We start from the raw sequence: 8,562 nt of genomic DNA, 5'->3' as shown, positions 1-8,562 counted from the left end.
AAAATGAAAATAACATTAATCTCGTAAACCAAAAATTAAGGTTCCATTTGATTACTCGTTTAATAAAAAAAATTAAAATAAAAAACAAACTCACATTTTCTAACCTGGTTTCAATTTTATTTTTTGAAATTTGGTAACAAAAATTTTAAGCTAAAATTTACCTTTTTGTGTGAATTTTTTGAAATTTGATAAATGCATGTGTTCTTTCTTACTCTCTAGAGGTATAGGCTCTCACTTAAGGGTGCTAATTTCCTTAATCTTTTTGTGTGAACTTTTTGTTTATTTACCTTTTGTGTACTCACCACATATGGGTTTAGGTTCACCATTTAGTTTCGGGATACCTCTAACTTTTTCATTATTCACTAAGTGCATAAGATTTCTATAGTTTATGTGACCTAGCTTTCTATGCCAAAGCTTAGTAAGGTTTAGATTTGCCCTATTGCACACAAGAGGTGTTTTAGAGTTAGGAATTATTACATAACAGTTGTCAACCGTCCTATGTCCCATGATTATGATTTTTCCTTCTTTGTTGATTACCTCACATAAGCCTTGACTAAAGTTTACCGTATGTTCATTGTCACATATCTGACTAATACTTAGGAGGTTTGCCTTGAGTCCATCTATATAAAGAACTTCATCTAATTTAGGACAATCAAGGATAGATATATTTCCCTTGTATTTCACACAAGCTAAGCTTCCATCCCCAAAAATAAATGTACCTGCATTATAATCCTTGAGAGAAGTGAAAAATGACTTGTCTTTTGTCATGTGTCTAAAGCAGCCACTATCAAAGTACCACTCACTAAAGGAAGGATCTAGCTTTTAGTGCAGTGAAGATAATTTGACACTTGGTCCTATCTTTTCTCATCCAAACTTGTTTAATCCTAGATGGTGACCTAGAGGAGATTTGTTGATTTCTAGGCTTTTGATTAGGTTTGTTCATTTATCCATTATTCAATATGTTAATTTTAAGAAAATTAAAAATCATTCATTAGTCTACTCATTTGAGATTCAAATCTCTCTAGAAACTTAGTGTAGCACCTATATTGAGTGTGTCTAATTTTTCTTATAGTGTGTGCATAGTGATAGAGGGCTAAGAGATGTTGCTTGGTTAAGGTTTCTTTTTTTCCTTTTACAAAAATTGTTTTTCCATTAGGAGTTTCATCTTTGTTAATGTACCCCAAACCTCTCATGTCACCACGGGTTTTATATTTATCAAGTATTTCATTAAGCACTTTAGTTCCAGGTGAAAATTTTCATCCACAAATGAGGAAGACTTATTATTTTTTATCTCTTGAGTGATAGCATTATTCTTCTCAATAAGAGAATGATGTTCAAACTCAAGAAATCTAATTTTTTTTTCAAGAAGATTAGTCATCTCTTCTTTTAGCTCATCAATCTTGGTTTTGTGAGCTTCAAGAATATCATGATCTCTTAAAATAATTCTTAATTAATTTTTCATTCGCAACAATAATATTATTCATAAAAGTAGCTTTTGTAATCATCAGTTAATTCATCATCACTCTCACTATCACAATCACTATCACGTATAGATTCCACAAGTGCAACAAAAGCTAAAAAGTCATTAGGGTCATACCTTGCATCTTTTGAAGTTGTGGAATCATTTTCTTTAGAATTTATGTCACTCCATGTAACTTGCATAGACTTTTTTTTATGTCTTTGGGACTAGGACAATCAACAACAAAATGTCCCAAACCACCATAGTTAAAGTATTCTATTTTCTTACCTTTGGAGGAACCCTTATTCTTTTCTTTGGATGATTGTTCAAGTCTCTTTCCTTTTCCAAATCCTTGATTTTTGTAAAATTTTCTATTAAATTTTATAACCTTTTTATTCTTTTAGTAATATGAGCCAATTCATCTATAGTTATATCATATAGCATTTTAGTATATTTTTCTTCATTCTCAAAAGCTTTAAAGGCAAAATCTTTAGGCTTTTGAGAATCAAATAGGGTCATCTCATATATTTGTATGGAGCCAACAAGTTCATCAATTATCATAGAATCAATGTCCTTACTCTCCTCTATGGCAGTAACTTTAGGTCTAAATCTCTTTAGGAGAGATCTCAAAATTTTTCTTACTACATTTGAATCTGGAATAGGTTTTCCAAGGTTAAATAAATCATTAATTTTATCACTCAATTTAGAATAAAATGAAGAAAAGTTCTAATTTTTATGCATTCTAATATTCTCAAACTTAGTAGTGGGCATTTGCAATTTAGAAACTTTAACAGCCAACATACCTTCAAAAGTGACTTGAAGTATATCTCATGCTTTCTTAGCACGAGTACAGTTTGCTATCCTGCGAAACCCATTTGAACAAACTCCAATAAAGATGCTAAATAAAGCCTTAGCATCAACTTCATTTCCTTCATTATTGGTTTTGTCCAATCTTATTTAGGTTTTAATTCTCTAGTTGATCTTCCATGGACATCAAGATTCAATAGGGGTTCCTATCCGTATTCCATTGAATTCTATACCTACTCACCTTGCATTTTAAGAAAAAACTTCATTTGAGCTTTCCAATGAGGATAATCATTCATATCGATGTAAGATGGACTATTAAGAGAAGCCCCAGTTTTTTATTATTTCGTATTGGAATTATAAGATCAATTAAAAAAAATATATCCTATAGGATCTATAAAAAAATGATTTTTATCCTACATGAATAATTAAATTTTGACTTTTATCTTACTTTGATATCAATTGAAAAACCAAACTCTACTAGGGTAACACCCAATGGGGGGGGGGGGTGCGAGTAGTTAGAGATTAACAAAATTTTCCACAATAGGCAATGCAAACAAGATAATAAAAATATGTAATGAGGCATAAATATTTTTCGTGGAAAACCCTTACACTAATTGTAGAGATTAAAAACCATGAGGTATAAGACCGCTAATCTAAATTTATTATATGAGATCAAGTTATACAGATTTACTTGCTCGATTTACACTTATAAAGACTTATTCTCCAGTACCTACAACTTGATCCATGTCCATGACGCAGTAATCACCAATTGCTCTAGTGAATACACTTAGCCTCGTTGAAAGAATGAAGATCTTCAACCTAAGATTCAAAGCTTGAATCATTCCAATGAGAGATCAGAAATGATGTGGCTCATTAAGCTTTCTTTTCAATGTAACCCTCTCAATAGTTTTTTAATTTATGACCCTTCAAGGGTTATAGAGAGGTAAATAGACAAATATCCTAAACAGGTTCGGTATTATAAGGTTTCCAAATGAGATTTGTATGAAATTATAAAAAATATCTTCCAAATTTCGGCAGAAAATTCATGAGCGCTAAAGCACATTTAACCACTGCTTGAGCATTATTGCTCACTCAAGCATCCCTTGTTTCTTTAAAAATCAATTTTCATTTAATTAAAAAGGTATCATTCCTCCTTATACCTCTTAGGAGCCTAACTAACCACAAATCAAACATTTTTAGATGTACTTGTGACTTCCTAATTGGATGAACAATAACCCTTTATCTTCAATGAAGAGTGGCTCACTATCTAAAAGGACTTTTATAACTAATATTAAAAGAAACAAAATTGCCACCATACAAACAAGATTCAATGTTCTAACAAAATATTTTCCCAATTGAAATATATTTCCCTTATTACGCCCACTACAATATCTCAATTTTTAATAAAGGGTTTGCTTGGTTGTTTTTAAAATTGATTTGGGCGCATACTTGACTTGTCATTATTTTTCTTGTAAAATAGACTTTCTGAGTATACTGTGTGATTTTTTGCATGATTTTATCACATCTCTAGGTTGGTTAAAAAAATTCAGTTTATACATACTTAGAATTAAGTCATGTTCTAAACCTTTTTTTATGTTTTGTAAATTGGGATTAAATGGGGCTTTATTAAACTCTTTGGTTAATTGGATGATCATCTAGACATGTAGAGGATGTCTCATCAATTCTTATTTTTTTTGTAATTAAATTCACCTTCTATATATTTTTTTAGGATTTGTTTTGTGCAGACCCCTATTCTAACTGTATGCTAGAATTTCTGTACAATGTTTACTTTATCTTTTAATCTAGTATTAATTAGTATTTAATGACTTGATATTGGTTTTGTTTTTATTACAACATAATGAAAATGTTCTATGATTTTTTCCATGATGAGATACTGTTTCTAGATATTTACTTAGGATTTTTTTATTTTATTATTATTATTTTGGTGAACGTCTCTATTACGAGTATTTGCTAAGTGTTTGAAATAAGTCATCCATTTTGCTTTCTTTAGTTCACTTGTAATTAATCTAACTTTAGTTGTGTATAGTGAACATGTCATGTAAGATAGATGAACTTTTATTTAAGTCTTAGGATTACTTTTGGTATTTTAAGTGTTTCATGTTGTAATTATTTGTTTGTAGGAAATATGAACCTTTGTGTTGTATATTATTCAAATTTCTTATCTCTTACTTAAGTTTTACATACATTATTTGGTATATGGGGTTTTGATCATGTTATTCTTATACTTATTTTTATTACTTGTAAGCTAACCCTCTTTTAACTCTGTAGGTACATTATTTACCTTCTTATCTCTTTAATTTTGTAATATATATATACACTTTATTAGTGGACCTTTTCATGTTTGATATTATTTTGATTGCTTTGATCATTACTTGGTTTTCTTGAATGGGATAGAATGCATGTCATATGTTGTATTATTTAAACTAATTTTGATGTTCTCATGAAAGCGCTATGAGTTCCAATTTGTATGTTTGTTTTCATTAATGAGATCATTACTTGCTCATCTTCCTTTCTCTTATGATCGATATCTTTAGTATGTTTGTTTGGATATAAATAGCATGTTTTTTGCCCTTAAGCTTGATCACCTTTGCTTTCTTTGATATTATTGATTTATGGATTAATTATCATATTAATTTTAACTTAATCAATAGAGACATATTTTTCAGGGCTTAGAGAGGTGCTACCATTATGGTTTCTTCCCTATATGTAACTTGACCGTCAAACTTAGACTCGAGTTTTTCAAATACACATTTAAAAACAAAAAGGATTCATTTTTTTAAGATTTTATTTTCCCTTTTAAAAATAAATGACGACTCTAATTTTATAAAAATCAGTTTTTTCACAAAAAGAAAAAGAAAAAGTCACATTGTGGAGTAGGGACGCACATGAAAAAAGTAGGTCTACATAGACTCTTATTATGTTTGTTTTTTTTTTTTTTTCTAAATGTTAAATATGATTAAAAAAATACAGTTTATTTGACCATATTTTTTTATATTTGTTTTTATTTTTTTTAAATCGAGGATTTTTTTTAAAAGTATTTTATAAAAATAAGGGTGTTTGACATGTTATCTTTTAAAACATTTAAAAAACTAATAACTTGTTTGAATAAGTTATTTTTAAAAAATAATTTTTGACTTTGATTTTGTAAAAGCATTGTAAAATCAATTTATAATTTATTAATTAAATTTCATTCAAGTATTATTAAAAATGAAAATAGTTTTCAATTACAAATAAATTAAAAAATAAATAGTTTTTTTTTTGTAAAATATGAATAAAAATATTATAGTAAAATTATAAATTATATTTTTCTTTATAAAATATATACTATTTTAGTATTTGTTAGAAAAATATGGATATTAACATCTTCATAAAAGCATAATGATTCTTTTTTTTTTTATATTAAAAATGAATAATAATACTTTACAAATAATAGTTTTTAATAATATTTTATTTAAATAAATTTTAAAAATAAATAAAATTTAACCTTTTAATATATAAATGAGTCAAGTTTCTAATTACAAATACACACATTTAGTGCTCAATTATGGGTGTGATATCTTCTAATGCTTTGATTTAATTTACAATTAATTGAAACAATTTTTTGAATTCCAAATTGTTTTTAAAAATTAGAAGACTCGTGAAAAATTTAAATTATTAGTTATTTCTCACTTAATAAGAAAATTTAGAAAACATGATTGTATGTAAAAGAGAAATAGTAACTTATCAAGAAAAAATGTGTAAGAGAAATAGTAAAGTCATGATTCATTTATTAGTTTTAGTTTATTATTTTTTGTAGTGATTAAATCTATTTTTTGAGTTTCAATTTCACTTGATTCAAAATTAATTTTTTTAGTGAGGGAATTTATAAAAATATAATTATGTGCAATAAAGAAATAATAGAACGATTATTAACCAACCTAACAAAAAATAGAGTGATTATGAACCAACTTTTATCTATAAATTTATTATGGTATTAATTGAGTTAATATTTAAGTTTTTAATTATTTTAAAAGTTACTAAAGTCTTAATGAATTTAACATATTAAGTTTTATTTAATTTATGATTTATTTGTTTAGTAGAAAAAATGAGGAAAATATGGTTTCACGTAAAAAAAAAACAATTGAGTCATTTTATACCAATTTTTATCCATAATTTTTGTTTTTATTAATTGGTCTACTATTTGAATTTCAAATTATTTTTTTAAGTTATTAGACTTATTAATAAATCTCATGCATTAAGTCTTCCTCAATTTAAAGTTTATTTACGGAATGAATTTTTTTTCAAAAATACAATTTTATGCAAAAAAGAAACGGTTTCAAAAATATCAAGTTACTCAAAATGAATTTTGGTCAATGACTTAATAATATTATTCATTACTGATTAAATTAATTTTTTAGCTTTAAATTATTTTTAAAAGTTAATAAATTATATATATTTATTATAGTTTGATTTAGTAATTTATTTATTCAATTAGAAATTTAAAAAAATTTAAAAAACATTTAGAAAAATATGGATAATTTAAAAAAAAAAATCATATTTGAATATTTCCCGTGTTGGGATTGTGGAGAGAGAAGAGTAATGATATCATGTTGAATTTTATTTACTTTTTATATATATATATTTTTAAATTTCTTTGTGCTCTGCTTTTTATTTTTTAAAATATTCTCTATTTTACTTTGTTTAAAAAAAATAAAAAATAAAGAACTCGATAGATCGATGGAACAAATTTTTAATAATAGGTTTTCGTTTTTAAATATAAAAAATTATTTTTTAATCATGCAACCAAAGACACTCATTCTAACAATTTGAGTGCATGTTGATGAATAAAAACAAGTATAAAAAATTTAAAAATTAGATTGAAAGAAATTAAATAGTTTTAAAAACTAAAAATTCCTCTTTGATTCAAAAAGTTTTAGCCACATCAAATTTGAAACTATGTCTTATAGTTAACAATTAGGTATCTGTGGACCCCGCATTTCGATCTATCTCAATGCGTTTCCCACTCGAATGGCGAGCTCGATTTTTATTTTGAAAAATTGATTTTTATTGATTATTTGAAAATGACTTGGAGTCGCCACTTATTTTTGTTTTATTTTTAAAAGGGTAAACAAAATAAGAAATAAAACCCTAAGTGTGACTCCTTATTTTGGAAAAGGTGATCTACGAAAACCGGATCGGGTTTGGGGGTCAGGTTACTTATCAGGAAGGTACGGTAAAGACCGTAGCACCCCTCTAAGTCCCTAAAGTTGGGTCTCTACTAATGAGATGAAGCTGACATGACAATCAATGGAAAAATCAATGAATACTCGAATCAATTATGCACATATAAGAGTGTCAAAACATGCATATAGCAAGACCAGAATAAGAACAGATGCGTACCTGGGCAACGATCCTCAATGCGCTATCAAGAAGTGAGATTAGTGCACAATTAAGGAATAATCTCATGCATATCATAGAGCAGAATAAATCAAATCAACCAATCAATCCATCAATCATGAAATCTCATATGTTGGGCCCCCACCAAAGCCCGTTTATTTTTGCATGAATTAATTCCATAAATTCCATTATTCGGAATTACGAAATTTAATTCACACTTATTTTAAAACATTTTGAAAATCAAAGAAAATTTGAAAATGGTTCACCAAAAAGAAAAAGGCGACCAAATTTTATTAAAAATGAGATGTTGGTATCTAAAAACCCCAAGGATGGAAAATTTGATGACTTGAAAACATTTTAAAAACCAAAAGTTGGAAAATCACTTCAAAACGGGGTTAAGAAATTATTATTTGAAATCAAAGGGAAAGATTTTGGAGGGGTGGCACGTGGCTTAGAGGGTGCCCATACCAAGGTGGCCATGCAGTGGGAATGGGTGCTTGAGTAGTCACATGTTATGTGGACCCTGCTCACCCTTCACTGCTTGCAGTTATCAAGGAGCCATTAGGAGATGCCAATTCTCCGTATGATGATGAATTAGCATTCAGCACTGCTTGCTCAGCTGGAATAGGACGAGTGACATTAGCATCTTCAAAGCTGCTCTCAATGCAAAATGAAACACCAAGCCCATCAACTCTCGAATCAGTCATATGTCAAGCTCCACAGTCAACTGTACCCCGCTTCATAGCATATTTCTAATTCTCTGTTACCAGTACACCATACTTCAAATTTTATCTCATCATCAGCCATCAGTAGAGGGACATTATCGTCTCCAGTTAGCATGTGCTCAAACTATTCTTGTGTTGAGGATTTAAGATCATTCATATGTGGAGGAGGTATGC

Source organism: Vitis vinifera, chromosome 5 (genome assembly GCF_030704535.1).
Source record: "Vitis vinifera cultivar Pinot Noir 40024 chromosome 5, ASM3070453v1".
Taxonomy (NCBI): domain Eukaryota; kingdom Viridiplantae; phylum Streptophyta; class Magnoliopsida; order Vitales; family Vitaceae; genus Vitis; species Vitis vinifera.
This window is presented reverse-complemented; position numbering follows the sequence as displayed.